Here is a 21,024-nt window from a genome sequence, read left to right as displayed (position 1 = left end):
GAAGGGGTGGCAGCTCGGCTCCTGGCTCCCTTTCCAGGCGTTAAAGCGACCCCGAGATCCCGGGCCTGCTTGAAGGCGCTCCCACTCCTGACGCACCTCCCACAAGCGGCTGCAACGTCTGTTGAATGAATAAAAGGTGAACGAGCGAATGGGACTTTGTGACTTGGGGCAGCAGTTGGTCTCGCTCCTTGGGCCTCAGTTTCCCTTTATGTACAGCAGACCAAGCCTTCAAGTCTGAGTTCTGGGTTTGGGATGAGCCAGGCCAGCTGAGCGGATTCCCCATGGACAGGAAGCTTGGCCTCCCTCGCCCACGGGGCCTCGGACTGGACGGGGCAGCTGCTAGGCCCGGCCTCCCCGCGGGACCAGCCCCGCCCCCGCAGCCCCGCCCCACCCCACCTCCCTTTGTTTCTCTCGGCCACGCCCCCTCCGCGCCTCTCCCTCCCCATTGGCCTGGGGGCGGGCCCTGGACGCCGGGCGCCGCCGGGGGCGGGGCCGAGGGGCGCGGGCGGGGCGAGTGCGCCTGCGCGGTGCCCGAGTCCCGCGGCTCCTCGCGCCGGCGGCTGCTCCGCGGAGCCCGAAGCCCGGCCCGAGCGGCGCTGAGACGGGCGGCGGCGCCCCGCCCTGGGCCTCCATTGTTGCGGCGGCCGCGGCTCTGCGGGCCGCTGGGTTCCGTTCCGCTGGGCCCGGGCGCCGGCGGCGGCCTGAGGTGAGGCTGCGGGCGGCGGGGCGGGGGTCCCTGGAGAGTGGGGTTCACGGGCGGGCGAGGTTGCTCGGCCGGGTGGGGGGTCCTGGGACCGAGCGGGGACTCGGGGCCGGAAGGGGGGGTTCCAGCCCGGCTGGGGTCCCAGGTCCCGGCCCGGGAGGGCGGGGGTCACGGGACCGGGCGGGGGTCCCAGGCGTCAGGGTTCCCGGGCCGGGGTCCCAGGCGGCAGAGGTCCCGAGAGGACGGGGGCTCCGGGGGAACAGGGGTCCCGGGGGGACAGGGGTCCCGGGCCGGGTGTGGCCGATCTGATTGGGGCGCCGCGGGGTCGCCGCTCCAAGTGGCGGGCGCCGCCCTGAGCCGCAGCGGGGCGGGCGCGGGGACGGGGACGGGGACGGGGACGGGGACGGGGACGGGGAGGACCGGCCGTCGCGAGCCCGGGCGCCTGGTATTGTCTGGGCCTCGGGGTGGCACCGAGGGGCGCGCCTGCTGCGACCCTCGTGGACCCGCGCGCAGGGGTCTGGTCACTGGAAAAGTAGGGTGCTCTGACCGTCTCGGACCCGGTTCCCCCAAGGCGTGCCGGTTCCCCGTTGTCTGTGTGTCCCCGAAGGCAGCCCTGCGTGGGCCCTCGCGCGTGGGCCCCGGACATCCTGCGAATAGGAGACTCCCCCCTGCCCCCCGGTGTGACTGGTTCACTGCCTCTCATGGGGGTGACTGCCCGGACCCTCAGAATGGGGGCTCCTTGTCCCCTCGACTGGCTCACACTGTTCGGGTGTCACCAACGGTGGTTTTGCTTGGACCCGCGCGGGGGGTGCCCTAGCCATCCTGCGAGTTGGGGGGCTCTGTCCCGTCCCCTTCCCACGCGGCGTGTCGGCGTGTGAACCCTGGCCTGTCCCCCAATGCGTGTGTGTGCGTGTGTGCGTGTGTGTGTGCGTGTGTGTGTGTGTGTGTGTGTGTGTGGCGCCTGCGCACGCTGGGGGCTGTGTTGACGGGCTCTTGTGAGGGTCCTGGTGCCCTTCGGGGAGGGGGGTGCGGGCAGGGGCGCAGTTGGCCTGGGTAGCGTTGCCCAGCCCCTCTTTTATTTATTGTCTTATTTGCCGGATGAGCAGAAGCGGAGCGGCCTCGGTTCCTCGGGGACCGCCCCTCTCCCCTCCTGGGCCTGTTCCTGGGAGCGCAGGGCTGTCACCGCGCCCGCCCGCCCTCCCTGCCGGCACTGGCCCCTCTGGCCTGGGAGTTTCCTGCTGGCCGAGGCGGGCGCAGGAGCCGGCCCGATTGGAGGGCGCCCAGTCCTCCCCAGCCCTCTGCCCCGCGCTTCTGGATTTCTTCCGTTAGGACTGGGGAGAAAAAAATCTGGAAAAGCAGATTTAAGTTTGCAGCTCTGAGCGCCCGGGGAGCGCAGGGAGCCCTCCCAGCGTTTGGCGGGCTGGAAGGCAGGCGAGTCCACACCCACGGAATGCGGCCAAGGCGTTACAGCTGGAGGTCAGGTTTCCGCAGGGATCGGGGCGAGGTGGTGGATGGGGAAACGTACGGGGCTTTCAGCCTGGTGTCAGGCCTGGCCGCCCTGCAGGCTCCGCATCTCAGCTGCTTAAACCCAGTGGAATCGCTCCTTTTCCCTTTCCTCGAGCTGGGAACCGTCAGGGCCCAGCGATGACTCTTCCCCAGGGAGGCGGGGGCAGGGGCAGGGGCAGGGGCGGGGGCGGGGGCAGGCTTTCCCTCTTGGGAGTGCTGTGGCCCAAGACGGGAGCTGCGCCAACTACTCAAGTATCCAAGCTGAAACGCTCTGAACGAGCTGATGTATAAGTGACGGGAATGCGGGAGGAAATGTCACAGCCTCAGCTGCAGCGTCCAGACTTGGCACGCAGGCCCTTCAGTCCTGCCATCTGTGCCTTAACCCCGCCCATCCCTCCGCCCCAGCTGCAGACACTCCAGCTCCGCTTACTCATTCTCCCCCCCCCCAATATATTTTTATTGATTTTAGAGAAGAAGGGAGAGGGAAAGATAGAAACATCAATGATGAGAGAGAACCATTGATCAGCTGCACCGTCCCCCGGCTCTGCTCCCCGCTGTCCCCCTACCAGGGATCAAGCCAGCAACCCGGGCATGTGCCCTGACCCAGAATCGAACCGTGACCTCCTGGTTACTAGGTTGAAGCTCAGCCATTGAGCCACGCCAGCCCGGTCCGCTTCCTCCTCTTCAAGGTCTCCGTTCAGGTGGCACCTTCTCTGTGACGCTCCCCAGAAAGGCCCTCCGAGAGCCGTGGTCTCTGAGGACAGAGGCTGAGGGGTGGCGCTGCTGGGTGGGTGCTGTGACGGAGGTGGGAGGTGGGCCCAGCAGGAGGCGGCGGAGCTGAGGGAGGGCTTTCCCTCTACCACGCACCGGGTGGCTTGTGTGATTTAGAATCTGCCACTCCTCAGCTCCCCACAGTGGCCTGGAGATCCGTATTTCCGTATTTGCTGTCACTTCCTAGTGTTGGTTGCGCGGTGTCCAGTACTTGAGTGGAATTTATTGGGCCTGATTCCGGCCTGGAATGAAGTCACCTGCTCTTCTGCCTTTCCGTTTCCTCTCAGCGGAGGGTCTGAAACGAGGGAGAGCCTGTGAGCCCAGACCTCCGCTTCTTCCACCGCGTGCGGCGGCCGCACGTCCTCTGAGTGGCCGTGGCCGACAACGGGGGTCTTTGAAATGGGTCTCTAGGGTGGAGTTTGTTTCTCCCTCCGCTTCCCCAAGGGTGTGCGCGTCACCTCAGAGTGAAGGACCAGGGTCTCTGGCGGAAGCTTAAGCAACTTTTAAAAATGTTGTCCTGCATGTTCTTCACAATCACATTTTACTTGCAACGTCGGTCCTGTAGCCAGTTGGTTTGATGGGTTCCCAATGAGGTAGCTGGGGCAGAACTCCTGCCAGGAGCCGCTCGTCAGTCTTTTGCGTGTTGTGTGAAGTCTGCCGCCGGTAGTTTCCGTGTGTCCCAGTCTCTGATGAGACTTAATCCGGGGAGTCTGAAAGAAGTGGAATTTGGGGAGTGCCCTGAGTAGGTGTACGTGGTTTTGTGTAATGGTTTAAAACAGTTTAAAATGATTACGTGCAAAAAAAAAAAAAGCGTCATATGTTAAGGGACTTAGAACGCTCCAATTCTAAGGAATATAGTAATTAATCCTTTAAAATATTAATCTCCCTTCCAATTTATCTGTTTTGTAAGATGAGAACTTGGTGGGCTGTATTTTCTTTTTTAATATATTTTTATTGATTTCAGAGAGGAAGGGAGAGGAGAGAGGGATAGAAACATCGATGATGCAAGAGAATCATTGATGGGCTGCCTCCTGCACGCCCCCTACTGGGGATCAAGCCTGCAACCTGGGCAAGTGCCCTGACCGGGAATCAAACCGTGACCTCCTGGTTCATAGATCCACGCTCAACCACTGAGCCACACGGGCCGGACAGGGATTGATTTTTTGTTGTTGTTAATCCTCACCCAAGGATATTTTTTCCCGTTGAGTTTTAGAGATAGTGGGATAGGGAGGGGAGAGAGAGAAGCGGGGAGGGGGGAGAGAGAGGAAGGAGAAAGAAACATCGATGTGAGAAAGACACATCGATTGGTTGTCTCCCACATGTGCCCTGACCAGGGTTGGGGATCAAACCCACAACTGAGGTACATGCCTTTGACCGGGAATTGAACCCGTGACCCTTTGGTCCGAGGGCGGACAATTGCTGAGTAAAACTGGCCAGGGCAGGGCTTGATTTTTTAAAGCCACATGCCTGTCTCTGCTGTTCTTATTTGGGTGATTACAGGGACTGAAAATAGATGATAGCTGTTTGGTCAGGTGGCGATGCCACTGAGGTACAATTTTCACTTAAATTAGTGGGGTTTTTGTCTTCTCTTATTTTTTTAAAAAGTGCTTTGCTCCATGCGGTTTGTTTGTAGGGACCGTGTTGGGAGGGGTCTTTAGAAACCCCGGGGCTCCCCCGTGCGTCCTCGGGTTGTGTTCCGGTAATGTTTTCACTAAAGCTGAGCGGGTTCCACTGCTCTGCGCCGCGGGTGTGATCGGGGGCAGGCCTGGCTTTCCGAGGGTTCACTGACCGGGAGGGAGCCCAGGCGCCTGCTTTCAGGAGCTGACGGTGCTTTTTTAAAACAAAAAGGTTATGATAGTCTATCAACCCTCTTTCCCAGGAAGCTTTCTTTTCGCTTGAAATTAGAAGTTCAAAGTCAGTTTTCTTAGACTGTGAGTCAGAGTCTTTGTTAACTACCCTCCCCACCTGTCCCACATCACCCGCCAGGTGTTTTTTTCTTCTTTTCCATTGTCAAGCCCTTACCATGTATGTGTGTGTTACTCAGGCCACCCCCACGTCTTTTGGGCTGCCGGGGTGTATACACATCGGGGAGTAAAGGTAACTGGCCGCGGGGCTTTGGGCCAGGAGACTTGGCCGGGAAGTGAGGCCCTCGGACGGCGTTTGTTCCGTCCAGTCCCTCCCTGAGCCGCAGCCCCTCGCCTGTCACGTGGAATTAATTGTTAGTGATGCCTGCCCTCGCCGGCTCCGGAGGGGGTTCTGGCGATAAGATGAAGTGAATGGGGCGGAATTTCATAAGTTGTAAAATATTACGTTGCCAAGGATTTAAAAAAATGCCTCATTAAGAATTGAATGAATCTGGGTTTTTCTTTACAATCCCAAATGTTTCATGTGCCCGTGACCTTTAGCTTTGAGGTGTCAGGCAGCTTCCCTAGGAGTGTTTTCTCTCTTTCGTTGTGTGGTGTTTCAGTATTTGGGGAAACGTCAAGTCAGCTTTCAGCGACCGCTAGTCTTCCGTAAGCAAGACCATGGAATGCGCACAGCTCAGCCTGCAGCGGTCTCTTCAGCTACATGCATCCCTTGAACATTCCTTTAGTGAAGTGTGTGTGTGTGTTTTTTTTTTTTACATTCCAGGTCCTAAGTGACCTGTCTTGAGGCTGGGAAAGTCAGGAGGCAGCCTGAGGTCAAGGTCAGGAGGCAGCCTGAGGTCAAGGTCAGGAGGCAGTCTGAGGTCAAGGTCGGCAGTGTTCCTGCTCCCATTGGAAGTACCCAGGAGGCAGCCCGCATCCCTGTGAACCTGACCTCAGCACCAGGGTTTCCCGGGGCCGCCTGCCCCTCCACTTGGAAAGCTGTTGGTGCCGAGTGTCTGCTCTTGCTCTCCCTCCGGCCTCTGCTTTCCAGGTGTGGCTGGGTGGGGGCGGGGGGCCGACAGAGAACCTCCATTCTGTAGACGATACGAAGTTATACTGTCGTAGAGGACAGCAGGATTTTAATACAGACCCTGTGCTGTGCCCACGGACCGTGCTCCATGCGGAGGTACCAGGTGGGGCTCAGAGGTGAGGCGCTGGGGCTCACCCTCTGGAGGGAGAAGCAGGCCTGGTGTGACTTTGGCGCAGGGTCCTGAGTGCGCCACAGCCCCGCAGGGTGTGGGGGCCGGGCCGGTGCAGCGTCCAGCATCTCTGATGGGCTCCCCCTGCCGGGGGTCCCAGGCAGGACAGGTATCGGTAGGTGTGTGAGTTCAGGGAAGGGCCGTGAATTACCGGAAACCTAGAATTGTAGGTGTTCTGGAAATTGAGAATCCCCCAAACCTGCCTTTCTCAGCACGAGTCTCATCTGTTGTTTTGGATGAACATGGCCATCCTGCCTTTTGACATGTGACACACTCGGCGGGGCATTTTCATACACATCACACATCCCCAACACTGAGTGACTCAAAGCCACGCGGATCGGTGCTCTCACAGTTCTGTAGGTTGGGCGTCCGGGCCAAAACCAAGGTGTTGGCAGGGCTGACCACCTGAGCAGAAAGCAGCTCCTGGCACTTGTAGGACCGAGACCTGTTTCCCTGCTGGCTGTCAGCTGGAGGCCGCTCTCAGCTCCTGGAGCCTCTCTGTGGTCCTTGCACATCCCCCCCTGGTCCCACATCCCCCCCCTGGTCCCACATTCCCCCCCCCCGGTCCCACATCCCCCCCCCCCGGTCCCACATCCCCCCCCCGGTCCCACATCCCCCCTGGTCCCACATTCCCCCCTGGTCCCACATCCTGTCTTGGTCCCACATCCCCCCTGGTCCCACATCCCCCCCTGGTCCCACATCCCCCTGGTCCCACATCCCCCCCTGGTCCCACATCCCCCTGGTCCCACATCCCCCCCTGGTCCCACATCCCCCCCCCGGTCCCACATCCCCCCCCCCGTCCCACATCCCCCCCCCCACATCCCCCCCTGGTCCCACATCCCCCCCTGGTCCCACATCCCCCCCCCCCCGGTCCCACATCCCCCCCCGGGTCCCACATCCCCCCCTGGTCCCACATCCCCCCCTGGTCCCACATCCCCCCTCCCCGGTCCCACATCCCCCCCCTGGTCCCACATCCCCCCCTGGTCCCACATCCCCCTGGTCCCACATCCCCCCCCCCCCCGGTCCCACATCCCCCCTGGTCCCACATCCCCCCCTGGTCCCAGAACGCAGGGACCCTGGACCCCTGCTCCCGCCCCCTGACTTCCCCACCTGCCACATCTCTCTCCCACTCGGAGCAAGTGCTCTGCTCCGAAGGGCTCGTGCGAGTAGATCGGGCCGCCTGGGCCACCCGGGATAAAGTCCCCTCAGGTGTGGCAGTCCTTTCCGCTGTGTAACGTGACGTAGCCACGGGTTCCAGGCACAGGGCACGGACCGCTTTGGGGCCATTATCCCACCTTCCACAGTGACCAGATCCATCCTGACAACACCCGGGGAGGTGGTTATTGTTGCCGCCGCCCACAAATAAATGCACCAAGGCACCGGCATTTGAAGCGACTCAGCAGCCCCCCGCGGCCCCGCTCGTCCGCCTCGCGCCGGAGCCGATGGCGATGGCGAGGCTCACAGCAGCGACAGGCCTGTGTTTTCAGCGTCTGAGGCCGCTGCTCCGATCCCGGAGTTTTGCCAAGAAGTCGTCGGAGTCGTTACTGGAACAAACGCCGTGTGGGGAGCTGGGACCCTGCCTTCCCAAGGTTTGTGTGAGGCCCCTTCTTCCTGGGGTGAGGAGTGCACGCTCCCATGTCCTTTCTGGAATGGAAACAGCTGAGCCAGCCCAGCAGGGTTCTCATTCCTGAGATTTAGGGAATCGGCTTCAAGGCCAAGGCGAAGCCGGATAAACAAAGTCTTCCCGTCGGCCAGAGGTCGGGCTGGGTGCAGCCTTCTGGTCGGGGGCAGCTGGGGAGGGCACAGGCATTTAAGGCCCAGTGTGGCCTCCTTGACCATGTCCATGCTTTAAGTTGTTTTCGTTAGGATTCTTTTTTCTTTACCGTAAATGAGAAGCTCTGATTTGAAATAAACTTCCTGTAAGAGACCAGAATCTCTAACCCCAAGGCTTTCACCTGGCCTTCAGCAGTTTGCCGGCTGCTGGAAACCCTGTGCAGAAATTGTGTGCCCGTGTGTGTGTGTGTGTGTGCGCGCGCGTGTGTGTGCTTGTGTGTGTGTGTATGTGCGTGTGTGTGTGTGTGTGTGTGTGTCCCCGGGGGAGGATATTTTGCCGTCCATACACTTTCAGATTTTGGATTCCAAAAGGTTTAAGAACACACCACTTAATAGGATATGCTTATCTGTCAAGTATCAGATTTTGCTAAAAAATTAAATACCATTTTAAACAAAGCTGTACAGGCATAGTTCTACGAGCCAGAAGTTCTGCAGAGCTCGGAACACAGAGCGGCAGCCCCCTCCTCCGCCCTCCTCCACCCTGCGCCCCGGGCCCCCGAGCCAGCCCCTGCAGGGTGTGTGCTGCGGGGGAGGATGGTGGGAGGCCTGGCCGCCCCTCCCCCGCCCGCACCCACCTGCTCAGCAGGCCGTGGTCGGGTTTGGTGACGTGTGATGCCATGGAACTCTCATTCACAGACGAGGTTTTAGTCTGTTTGACCGCATTTCCTTCTTCTCACGCTGCCCTTCCTCCTGGAGTTGGGCATTGCCCTGTTTGCTCGCATTGTTTTCTTTGTATCTCGCACTTACTCGCTAGCTGCCCCCCCCCCCCAAGAAGTTAAACCGCCCCCCATCCATTCAATCCACCAGGGAGCCAGCCATTTAGCTTTTCCTCAGGTCGTTCTGCCCGTTTTCCTCGGAGCTGGGTGCTTCCCAGGCCTGCTCACCCCCAGGTCTGCCCTCGGGAGCTCCGGTCCCCCCGAGCCCCCTCAGCCTCTCCTGGGGAAGCGTGGACATGGCTACCTGTGGTCTCCCCGACCCCCCCTCAGCCTCTCCTGGGGAAGCGTGGACATGGCTACCTGTGGTCTCCCCGACCCCCCCTCAGCCTCTCCTGGGGACATGGCTACCTGTGGTCTCCCCGACCCCCCTCAGCCTCTCCTGGGGACATGGCTACCTGTGGTCTCCCCGAGCCCCCTCAGCCTCTCCTGGGGAAGCGTGGACATGGCCACCTACTCTTACCAACGTGGATGCCCTTCTTCGGAACAGCCCTGTGAAGTCCCCCCGTGCCGGCTCATTCAGTTCCGAGAGCCGCGTTCCTGTGACCGCGTTCGGGCGAGGACACGGGCGTGGCTGGGGTCTGTCCACGTCACGCAGCAGTGGGCGCTCCGGGAGCCGCTCGGGCCGGCCCCGCGCACCCTGCCTCCGAGTTAGCTCGCTTGCCCGGGTCAGTGGCGGCGGGAGCTTTCCTCACCTCTTTACGCCGAACCCTGCCTCTCGGCGCCGCCCCGACCCGGGCTGGGACCTCCGTGGACCGATCCGGCTGCTGGAAGGCAGCGTGGAATTGAGTAATTTTGCTGGAAAAGAAGGCGAGCTGTCTGGGCTTGTCCCTCGGGGAAGAGGCCCGGGGCAGCCTTCCGGTGACTGGACACTCGGGGGAAGAGCGGAGGGCGAGCGGTGCCCGGGACGGCGGCCTTGCCTGCGGGAGGGAGGCCCTGGGCAGGAGCCGGCCTGGGGGGTCGGTGCCGCCTGCAGCAGCGGTGAGGCCGGCAGCGTCACTCCTCACTCAGCCCTTCTCTTCTCTCCCACCCCCAGGTGCCCTGAAGAGCTTTTTTTAATTTTGGCGAAAGTGCCACCCGGCTCTTAGAGTATCTTATCTTTCCTGCTTCTAACAAACACTTTGCCGATGAGTTTTGTGTCCATGGGAAGAGGATTGGAGAGGGAGAGCACACTGCCCGCTGTTACAGGGCGGGCTCTGGCTTTGTTCTGAGTGGCACCTCCGAGTGGGCTAAAGGCAGACGTGGGGGAGGGTGCCAGGGCCACTGCCCAGGCACTGCCCGTCACGGGAGCTAGAGGCCCCCCAGCCCTAAGCCGGAAATGGAAGCAAACTGGTCTCTGGCAACCGTAGGCCTGGGCACCGCTTCCCCTGAGAGGAGAGGGTGCTGAGGTCCGGGCTCACCGCCTGTGTCCAGGTGTGCTGCGCTCTCCCTCCCCGGCCCGGGTACCAGCACCTGTCAGCTGCGTCACACGGAGTCCCTCCTACCACAGTCTGGAGGGAAGGTTCTCTTTATTAAGATGAAGGTAGCGGCTCAGCGCCATCAGGGAGTGGCTGCAGCTCACATCGTTACGACAGGAGAAGGAAGCTGGAACCAGGGGTTTGACCTCAAAGCCCCGGACCTTCCCTCAACACGGGGTCGCTTCCCGGACGGTGGGGGAGGACTGAGAGCCCAGGGAGCGGGTTCTGGGGAAGAGGCCTGGGGCACGATGCGCTCTCCAGACCTGGAAGCCGCCTCACTCCCTCGGCTGCTACATCATGGACTGACCAGCCGGAGGGACGCGCCGGTTCTAGACTGTTCTCTGTGGAAATAGATGGAGACCAGCCACACGAGAAAGGCAGCGGCTGTTTGTGCAGAGTTTAGGGTTTGGCAGGGGCCCCAAGCAGGCAGAGGGGTGGGAGAGCTTTTAGTGGAGAGAGGGGGGCCCGGGGTCCTGGTGGGGCTGGGACGGGGAGGCCGGGCAGCTACTAGAAGGGGCGTCACCGGGGGCTGGTTGGGGAGCAGGGTGGCACTGCGTTGTACGTGGGCAGAGTTAGGGACGCTGTCAGGTACTGATCCAGTCCCGCTGAGTGTCACCGCGGTACTGCTCGGCCTCCTGGAGTGTCACTGGGCAGCAGCTGACTTCCTGCAGGTCGCCTCCACCGGCGGGTCCTGGGCTGGCTGCCGCAGGCTGGGGGTCACGGCTGGCCTGACGGGAGGGTTGGCCGTCGTCTGTCCGTATAGTCCGTCTCTCTCTCGTCGGTAAGGATATTAACTGACAAATTAGGTGTGCTGGGCATTCCGTAGATGCTCTGTGTCCCTGGAAGAGCTTTTCAGACCGACAGGAATCAGCATGACTGTACGCTGTTGCACCACAGCCTCAAAGATTTACACAGGGGGGCTTCCGCAGCATCTCCCGGCTCGGCCCTCCCGCCGTCGCTAGGAAAACGTTCTGTCCATTCTGGCTCTTTGCCGTCGGTCTGGTGGATCCACGTCCCCGCACAGCCCATCCTCTGTGCGTCTCGCGGTTTGCTGGCCTAGCGTGTCCCCGGCGGTGAAGAGGATCGTGGCCGCCTTCGTGGTGCTGCGGCATTGACCGTGGACTTGCAAACTGGAAGGCTCGCGGGAACGTCCCAGGCCAGCCCCTGTCGTAGATGAACTGCGGTGCAAAGCCCGCTGCCTCAGGTGATGGGGCGAGGGTGAAGGTGTGGCCTAAAAGGAAATCTCGCCGTAACTGGTTTTTATTTTCTCTGCTTCTGCCTCTTGTTACCATAGAAACTTAAAGTTGGCCTTTGTGTGTTACCATACATGTAGAAAACATTGATTTGTTTACATACAGGCTACCTTTTTCCCTACTCGTTCAGTTGCTGTTTCAGCCTGGTTAGGAGGTCACCTTTAGGGACGGGATTGTGTCCCCGCTCCCGCCAAGGCCAGTTCCCCTGTTCATGTCCTCACAGTTGCATCTTGTCATTGAATTCTTTGTTCCTCTCCAGTCTGTTCGGCCGGTCCGGACTAAGTCATGCCCGCACCCTGCTGTTAGCACTCCACGCCATACAGACCCGTGATGTCCGCTGCCGAGAGGAAGTGCGACTCCTGGCTTGGCGCTCCGGGCCTTCGTGATCTGGGCGCAGTCCACTAGTTTGGGTCTCTTTCTTTCCGTTACTGCTGTCAGGCGTACAGGAGACGGGCTCCCACGCCCTTCCCGGAGCCAGGCTAAGAGCCGGCTTAGAACCTGACCTCTCCCGCAATGCCATCGCCCGCTGCGCCGCACATCGTACCCTCCCTCAGGGCCGGGTGCTCGCTCTCCGTGATCCCTCCCGGACACCTCGAGAGTGCGGCACCTTCCGTCTTGTTTAATCAGCACCGCGCCCCTGTGAGGCAGGGAGTCTCTCACCACGGGGTTAGGACAGCTAGCCCGACGTGTGTGTACTCTGAGCAGTGGAGCAGCAGTGGCCAGGCCCTGGAGGCGGAAGCCCACTCCCTCGCTGCTCCATCCTGTGACCGCCGCCGTTTCTTCGGGATCTTTCCTCAGGTGCCCTGTGCAGGCAGCACCTGTGGCAGCTGAGCCTCCGTCAACACGCGGCAGGCAGAATGGAAGCGCCCCTCCCCGCTTCCGTCACACGGTGCTTAGGTCGTTCCAGTCTCTCGGCGTGAGGAGCAGTGCTGCGTTGTACGTAACGCATGCATCTCTGCATGAGTGTGTCCACGCATGGTTCCTCAAGGCGGACTGTTGGGCACAGGCGTGCACACTTCACGCTTTGTCCGTGCATCTCCGCATGAGTGTGTCCACGCGTGGTTCCTCGTGGTGGACTGTTGGGCACAGGCGTTTGCACTGGGTGGGGATGCTGGACCCGTTTCATCAGGTGGCCCTGGGCTCCCTCCCTGTCGGGGGAAGAGGGCCTGTTTGCTACACCCTTGCCCGCAGTGTGCTCTGGGACGTGGTGTTCTGTGCCATCACTCAGACAGGAGAGAAAACTGCCCTGTTGTAAATAGGAGACCAAAGCTGAGAGAGGTCAGGTGGGCCATCTGCCTGCTCTCACAGCAGATGGTTAAGCTACAGCCTGAATTTAGCCTCCTAATTTTCCAAGTCTGTTTTCTTTGGAGGCAAGCTGGGATAAAATCCACCTAACCTTGGACAAGTTAATAATGATGTACTACTTCCGTCCTCGCTGGGATCGTAAGCCGTCCTGTGTGAGTGCAGAGGGACTTTGAGATTTAGAGAATGTTTTGCTGAGGGTCTGGACCCTCCTGGAAAGGCAGGGAGGTTTCTCTGCTTTCCAACCCGAACACCTGACTTGCTAAAACCTTTTGCTGTGGTTTTTCCTATGGGGGAGGCCCAGGCCTTTTGTCTTTCAAGACTGCAGTTCTCTGGGCGAGGAAAGGGGGCGTGTTATCAGGCCCTTTAAGTTGAGCAGGTCGCTGAGTTCAGGTGACTGTACTTTCTATGCGATGGAGAAGATTGAGGAAGTGAGTAGGGAGTCAGGCTGCTTCTGAGCTGATGAAGCTGTCTTCCCTGCTTTCCTTCGCCCGTCACGGTGACAGCGTCGCCTCTGCCTCTGACGCCACTGGGCTCGGCGCCCTTCCGAGAGGGCGCTCGCTGGGCCGCGCACACCACGTGTAGCCCCGAAAGGCTGTGCATGGCCGTGTGCGTCTTGTCGAGCTTCCCAGGCAGGTGGATTGAATAGCACAATTCATGTGTGAGTTGTGTGTGTATAAGTGTACACTTACTTATGACACAGGAGCCAGACCAGTCCCTAAGAGCCCTCTTACTCCAGTAATGAGTCGTTTGGCATTCACGCCGAGAGCGTGCGTGTGCCCACTCCCCTGCCGGCTCTCACTGGTCCCTGCCGGCTCTCACTGGTCCCTGCCGGCTCTCACTGGTCCCTGCCGGCTCTCACTGGTCCCTGCCGGCTCTCACTGGTCCCTGAGGGCTCTCACTGGTGGCGGGCCCGCTTTGAATGCGCAGCCTTCACCTTTCTAGTCAGGCGGGTTTCGTTTGGGTCCCTGGGCCAGCGATTACCTGCGTGAATCCCCGTCCTCCATCCACCAGACTCTCTCTGACGGATGATCTGAATATCTCGCTGGGCTTTGCTGTTTTCCTAGCAGCGTGAGCTCAGGCCCGGCCGAGCAGCTCCCTGAGAAATCACACTCATCTCCTCGTCGTGCATATTTTCAAGGCAAGCAAAACACGAGCGGCTTTTACGGGGCTGCATACCAGCATCCTGCGGCAGCCAGGGCCCTGCTCTGCCGGCTGGGCGCGCAGCTAGTGGAGTGCAGGCAGGCCAGGCCCGACTGGGCCAAGCGGGACAGCGGCCGGTCTGTTTCCCGCGCGGCCTTCCAGCCGTTGTCCACCGACTGTCCCCTGCACCGTGCCCAGCGTGGTGGGAGGGCCAGGCTACCCGAGGCACTTCCGTAACCACGAGGGCGTCGCAGCCCAAACGCAGGTGCGGGAGGAAGGCTGGCGGCACTGGGCAGGTGCACGGACGGAGGAGCGGTGGTTCCGGCCCCTCTGAGCGGGGGTGGCGCGAGGAGGCACAGGCAGAAAGGCACGAGGGAGCCCAGGAGTGTCAGTCGTGGGGACGTGGATTCCAACACGAGAAGAGGTGGGGTGGCGATCTGTGTGCAGCACCGCCAGGTGCCGCGGCTCACCTGTGCGCGCCCCGCCGCACCTGACACTCGGGAGCGTTCAGTTGTACCTCCTGTCCGACCGCCCTGCTCCCGGCTTGTTTCTGCAGGCGCGTGGCCGCGGAGTCCTCCGGACCCTCCACTAGCGGAGTGGCTGCTCGCTGAGGAAGGACCGTCCAGTCCCCGAGACAGAAAGCAGGTGGGTCTCTTTCTCGCTGCCTTTGGCGTAACCACGATGAGTTTTGGGCGTGTTTGCTTCCAGATCTTTCCAGCGCACTTACAAATACCTATGTGCCGTCTGCGGACATTTTTAAAACAAAATGATGAATGCTTGTCCGCTGTTCCCGCACCCCCACCCCCACCCCCCACCCCCGCCCCAGCAGTCTGCTCGGCCCGCCGGGCGCTGCGGGAGCCCTGGTCGGCTGGCCGGCCCTGGACGCAGAGTAATGGCAGTAACGCTCACACGCATGCACGGCGCACCGCCGTGACGGTCCTGCATGCTGGCTCCGGACACGAGTGGGTCTTCGAGTTTTCACCCCAGACCTGTGGGTGAACACTGTCACGTTAACAGGTTACAAACGATAAAACTGGCAGAGAGAAGCTAAGCCACTTCCTCCAGCTCATGGCATTATTTCCAAGACAGAGAACACGTTTTAAAAAGGCTTGTTAATAAATTCAGGTGGTTTACATCCACTCATCTCAGGACACATTTCTCAGTGCATTCTGTGTCGGGCGGTCCCAGGAGCTTTTCCGGAAAGCACGTTTGGGGTGGGGGTGAGGGGGGACGGTCCGCAGGCATGGGGGGCGCACCGAGGGGTCTCCTCCCCACGCTCCTCGGGACAACCATTCTCTCTGCGGTCTGGCCCAGGTCGCGTTCTCGCTCACACTTTCCAGAGGGACTTGGTTTTGCGTTCCGTGGCGGCTCGCCTGAGACTGAGCCACTGTATTTCACGCTGCCTGGAAGGTCAGCACGGACGCCCCTCGGGTTGGCCTGCTGTCACCCCCAGTCCCATGGGAGGGGTCACTCCCGCCTGGAGTGATGGGCCTGCCACAGCAGGGGCGTCGCAGAGTAGGTGGATCTGGTGCTGGTCTGGAGGGGTCGGGCCTTCCTGCTGCTGCCCCTGGGCGGGAGTTCCCCCTGGCCTCGGGGTTTGTGGGGACTTCCCGGCTCAGAGCAGGGCCGGGCGTCTGCTGGCCGAGAGGCATGTTATGCGAGTGCGTCTGTGCGTGGGGAGGAGCAGCAGGGTGGGCTGTGCGGGAGGGCCCGTCACGGGCGGTGAGTCTGCGGCCGGTGCTGGCCGCACGCGCTGGGTGCTGCTGCGTGCTTTCTTGGCAAGTTTCGGTTGGGTGTCTCCGGGACAGAAAGCATGACATCAGCTTTGCCACGAGTATTTATAGCCGGGGCGCCTCCCATGTGGGTCACTGTCTGTGCTGCGGTCTCCCGGGAAATTGCAGCTCTCCCGGCACCACCCACTCCCAGGTGCTGCTCATCCTGCTCACCTTCGGAGCGGGGTGCCAGCCCAGCGCCTCTGCACCTGGTGTCCGAGCGCCCAGGTGAAGGGGCAGAGTGCTGCCGGCCCCTCCCCTTCTGCCTCCCATTCCTCCCCTCCCCCTCCTCCTCCTCTCCCTCCCTTCCCCCTTCTTCCCCCCCTCCTCCTCCTCCTCTCCCTCCCCTCCCCCTCCTCCTCCCCCACTTTCTCCTCCTCCCCCTCCTTCCCCCTCCTTCCCCTCCCTCCCCTCCCCCTCCTCCTCCTCCTCTCCCTCCCCTCCCCCTCTTTCCCCCTCCTCCTCCTCCACTTTCCCCTCCTCCACCTCTCCCTCCCCTCCTTCCTCCTCCTCCTCCTCTCCCTCCCCTCCCCCTCCTTCCTCCTCCTCCTCCTCCTCCTCCTCTCTCTCCCCTCCCCCTCCCCCTCCTTCCCCCTCCTCCCCCTCCCTCCCCTCCCTCTCCTCCTCCCCCACTTTCTCCTCCTCTCCCTCCCCTCCCCCTCTTTCCCCCTCCTCCTCCTCCACTTTCTCCTCTTCCTCCTCTCCCTCCCCTCCCTCCCCTCCCCCTCCTTTCTCCTCCTCCTCCTCCTCCTCTCTCTCCCCTCCCCCTCTTTCCTTCTCCTCCTCCTCCACTTTCTCCTCCTCCTCCTCTCCCTCCCCTCCCCCTCCTCCTCCTCCTCCTCCTCCTCCCCCGCCCTTTCAAAAACCTTTCTTATCAAAAACTGAGCAGGTATTTGGTTTTGGTTCCCTCATTGGCTCCTCCGCTGAGTGTGTTCCAGAGTGAGCCTGGGAAAGTGAGAAAGGACGTTCGTCCTCCCCTCAGTGCTGACACGCCACTCCTACCCGAGGGGCTGCGGTGCGCAGGCGTGCAGAGCGGCTGTGCGTCTCCCTTCACGCCTCAGACAGTGGCGAGGGAGAAGCAAGCACAGTGAGGCAGGCCGATGGCTCTCAGCCCTGGAGGCCCGGGAGCCGCCTGGCGCTGGACGGCCCGTGGCCAGCTGTCCACGCCTTTGTGTCACCCCGGCTTTCATGTGGACGAAGCCGCCCGCCTCCTGTGTGAAGCCTGAATGCTCACACTCAGCCGCACGTGGAGAGCAGGGGGCACCGCTTCAGGCTCAGGTCAGACACTGCTGTCCTGTCCCAGGGCCACAGGCTCCCAGGCTCCCAGGGCCACAGGCTCCCAGGGCCACAGGGTCCCAGGGTCAGGGCTGGCTTTCCCGCAGTAAACGGGAAATACGGTCCCCATCGGTGGGTACACATGCTGCCCTGGCCGGTGCTGCTCAGCGGTAGAGCCTCGGCCCGTGCATGAAGGGTCCCGGGTTCGATCCCCGCTCAAGGGCAGGTACCTGGGTTCCATCCCCGGCCCGTTTGGTTGGGGCAAGTGCAGGAGGCAACCAATCAATGTTTCTCTCTCTCTCTCTTCCCCCTCCCCTCCGCCCCTCCCTCCCACTCTCCAAAAAATCCCTGGAGAAGATATCCTTGGTGAGGGCAGACAACACATCGATCCGCTAGTTCTTTCCTCAGCGCTTCCCTACGCCTGATGGTGAGACGCGTGTCCGCGGTGCCGACCCGGCCGCGGTCAGAGTGCTGGTTCTTGGCGCTCCAGTTCTTGCCATCAGGACGTGTGTGCTGCCAGCACCACCTGGCATCGAGGTGGGCAGACGGCGACCCACCCCTCGCACCGCGGACAGCAGCTGCTCACAGGGACCCAGGCACACATGCGGCGCGCAGCACTGGGGTGAGGGGAGCACGGGGAACCTGGGAGGTGTTGGGCGGGGGGGGGGGGGGGGGCAGAGGAGGGGGCAAGGCCGAGGCTGGATGAGACACGCTCACTCAGCAGCAGGCGCCCAGGACGGGAGCCGCAGGCCTGCCCTCTGCCTCCGGCCCACAGTGCTGGCTCTGGAACCAGAGGCCTCGAGTCCCGGTTCTGATGCTGCCGGTGACCTTGCAGAGGCCATTTCTGGGCGTTTCGGTCTCCTTCTCTAAGAAAGGGGCCCGAGATGGGGCACTGGGCTCGCCACCCAGGCTGCCAGGCGGAGCCGGGAGCCGGCCCGGCGAAGAGCCACTCACTATCGGCCTCTCGAGGGCCTGAAGTTCAACTGCGTAGCCAGGGACTTCGTCTGTCTCTTTGGTCTCCTTTCTGGAACGTCCTCAGCCTTCTGGCTGGAGGGGAGTGAGTCACTGCGCTTCACTCGCAGCCCTGGGGGGTGGGGGTGATCTCAGCTGCGGCGCTCAGAGGTGTCTCCGTGCTTCCGGGCACCTGTGCTCGGTCCTCCTCGCTCTGCTCAAGCTAATCCAGTTGTGCACGTTCATCTGTCCCCACTGAGTTCTGTCTGAGCAAGACTATTGTTCCTGTCACGGCGAGCTCCCTGCCTGCCCAGGACCCGTGCTCCCCGCGAGCTCCCTGCCCTGCCCAGGACCCGTGCTCCCCGCGAGCTCCCTGCCTGCCCAGGACCCGTGCTCCCGGTGAGCTCCCTGCCTGCCCAGGACCCGTGCTCCCCGCGAGCTCCCTGCCCTGCCCAGGACCCGTGCTCCCGGTGAGCTCCCTGCCTGCCCAGGACCCGTGCTCCCGGTGAGCTCCCTGCCCTGCCCTGCCCAGGACCCGTGCTCCCCGCGAGGTCCCTGCCCTGCCCAGGACCCGTGCTCCCGGTGAGCTCCCTGCCTGCCCAGGACCCGTGCTCCCCGCGAGCTCCCTGCCCTGCCCAGGACCCGTGCTCCCGGCGAGCTCCCTGCCTGCCCAGGACCCGTGCTCCCCGCGAGCTCCCTGCCTGCCCAGGACCCGTGCTCCCCGCGAGGTGCCTGCCCTGCCCAGGACCCGTGCTCCCGGTGAGGTCCCTGCCCTGCCCAGGACCCGTGCTCCCGGTGAGGTCCCTGCCCTGCCCAGGACCCGTGCTCCCGGTGAGCTCCCTGCCCTGCCCAGGACCCGTGCTCCCCGCGAGCTCCCTGCCCTGCCCAGGACCCGTGCTCCCCGCGAGGTCCCTGCCCTGCCCAGGACCCGTGCTCCCCGCGAGGTCCCTGCCTGCCCAGGACCCGTGCTCCCGGTGAGCTCCCTGCCCTGCCCAGGACCCGTGCTCCCGGCGAGGTCCCTGCCTGCGCAGGATCGTGCTCCCCGCTGGACTTGGGTGGGCTCTTGGCCGTGTGCCTGGCAGCCTCCTGGGTTCCCAGCTCCTGTCCTCACTGGCAGGAGGGCCAGCCACACTCGCACGTGGCAGGGCAGAGGACAAACATGGGAGAGCTTGACTGTGACAGGAGAGCCTGAGGGCAGCATCCCCGGAGAGGAGAGCCAGGCCTCCGTCCTGTGCAGACAGCTGTCCCTCTGCCCCTCTCGCTGCGCCGCATCGGGGGGTGGCGCCGGCAGCCCCATCTGCCCGCGTTGCCACCCGCTGTCAGCAGCAGCAGCTGAAGGGACAGCTTGCCTGGATGTGCTGTTTATAAGCAGTTAGAAGTGGCACGGAGCCTGTTGGTGGCAAGCTGGCAAATCCGCCAAACACAGACCAGTCGGTTAGGCACGTTGCAGGGCGCGCACAGCCTTCGCGTAAACAAACACGTCGCCCGTCATTTACAGTTTCTCTGGAAACAGGCACGCGCTGTTGGCCATAGGGTTATAGACGTTTCCCGAGATGCCCGAGTGTGACTGCCAGCCGCCTGCCACCGGCAGCCACCTCAGCACAGCCGTGGTTCTCACGGCCGCTTCCCCAGCGTGAGGACGGGGTGCCCGTTTCCAAAGCTCTCGATGCAGTCAGTCTGCCCGTCCTCCCTTGGTGTCCTCGTCCCTGTGCCATTTCATGAGGTCAGCATCTCCGAGCATCCGGAGCAACGGCCTTTCTCCCTCTTCCTGCTGTTTTTCTCCGGATCCGTGGGTTTGGTTTGTCTCCACCCGTGCAGCGAGGGCCTCCGTGGCCGAGACTGGCCTCCCGCGCTTGCTGGGCATCACCAGTGCCTGGCGCATAGATTAACCGTACTTACTGAGCCAATGGGCATAGATTAACCGTACTTACTGAGCCAATGGGCATAGATTAACCGTACTTACTGAGCCAATGGGCATAGATTAACCGTACTTACTGAGCCAATGGGCATAGATTAACCGTACTTACTGAGCCAATGGGCATAGATTAACCGTACTTACTGAGCCAATGGGCATAGATTAACCGTACTTACTGAGCCAATGGGCATAGATTAACCGTACTTACTGAGCCAATGGGCATAGATTAACCGTACTTACTGAGCCAATGGGCATAGATTAACCGTACTTACTGAGCCAATGGGCATAGATTAACCGTACTTACTGAGCCAATGGGCATAGATTAACCGTACTTACTGAGCCAATGGGCATAGATTAACCGTACTTACTGAGCCAATGGGCATAGATTAACCGTACTTACTGAGCCAATGGGCATAGATTAACCGTACTTACTGAGCCAATGGGCATAGATTAACCGTACTTACTGAGCCAATGGGCATAGATTAACCGTACTTGCTGAGCGAATGGGCATAGATTAACCGTACTTACTGAGCCAATGGGCATAGATTAACCGTACTTACTGAGCCAATGGGCATAGATTAACCGTACTTACTGAGCCAATGGGCGGAGTGGGCGGAGACACCTGTTTCTCTCTCTGCGGAAAGTGCTTGGGAAGAAGCTGTGAGCAGGATGGAGGCTGTAAGCAGTGAGAGGACCCAGGTGGCTACCAGTGGCTCTTCACCCGGCACCTGCCCCGGAAGGAGGACAGCGCTGAGCGGGCACACAGCGCTCCTTCCGGGACCAGCTCAGCGTCGCGCCGTCCACCTAGCGGGAGCTGCTGGAGCCATCCATCAGCTGAGGCAGGGGAAGGACGCACAGGGCTCCGAGGTGGAAGGGGCCAGGTCCAGGGTCGCCCTGGGCTTTGAGCCGCACCTGCCCTGTACGGAGCCGTCCTCCTGGCTCCGAGGAGGCAGCAACAGGGAGGGGGTGTGCTCCCGTGTCAGTGTCACGGCGCAGAGCGCAGACCCCGCCGCCGAACGCGGTGGTCACAGCCCTGGATGAGAGAAGCTGGCGGTTTTTCATCGTAACTTGAGGTTTCCCGGTGCCTTTAATTTCCCATGGATTTCACGAGGCAGGTGAGACAATTGAAGGAGTTTGGGGAACAGCAAGTTTAGAATAAACGGGATCAGACCGGAGCTGGTCGGCACGGCAGACTGTTCCGAGGACAGCGGGGTCTGCGGAAGCCCCGGGGGCACCCTCGCCCCCCCCCAGCGACGGAGCAGCAGCTGCAGCCCGTGCGGCCCAGAAGCCCCTTATTGATTTCCATGTGAGTGACAGGAGGAGC

The 21,024-nt window shown here is 61.7% G+C and overlaps 1 protein-coding gene across 4 annotated transcripts in view; it reads left to right on the top strand.

Moving 5' to 3' along the window:
* The first annotated feature begins 534 nt into the window (after positions 1-534).
* Positions 535-21,024, top strand: part of AFAP1 (actin filament associated protein 1) — a 77,681-nt gene continuing 57,191 nt past the window's right edge. The window contains exons 1-2 of one of the 4 annotated variants that reach the window (XM_054708346.1): positions 535-706; positions 14,344-14,432. The gene's annotated coding sequence lies outside the window, so the exon portion shown is untranslated. The remainder of the gene's footprint in view (positions 707-14,343; positions 14,433-21,024) is intronic. The other 3 variants (XM_054708339.1, XM_054708324.1, XM_054708332.1) reach the window with 3 other exon arrangements.

This window comes from Eptesicus fuscus, chromosome 2 (genome assembly GCF_027574615.1).
Source record: "Eptesicus fuscus isolate TK198812 chromosome 2, DD_ASM_mEF_20220401, whole genome shotgun sequence".
Lineage (NCBI taxonomy): Eukaryota > Metazoa > Chordata > Mammalia > Chiroptera > Vespertilionidae > Eptesicus > Eptesicus fuscus.
Note: the sequence above shows the minus strand (reverse complement) of the source record. Positions and strands in the feature narration are given on the sequence as shown.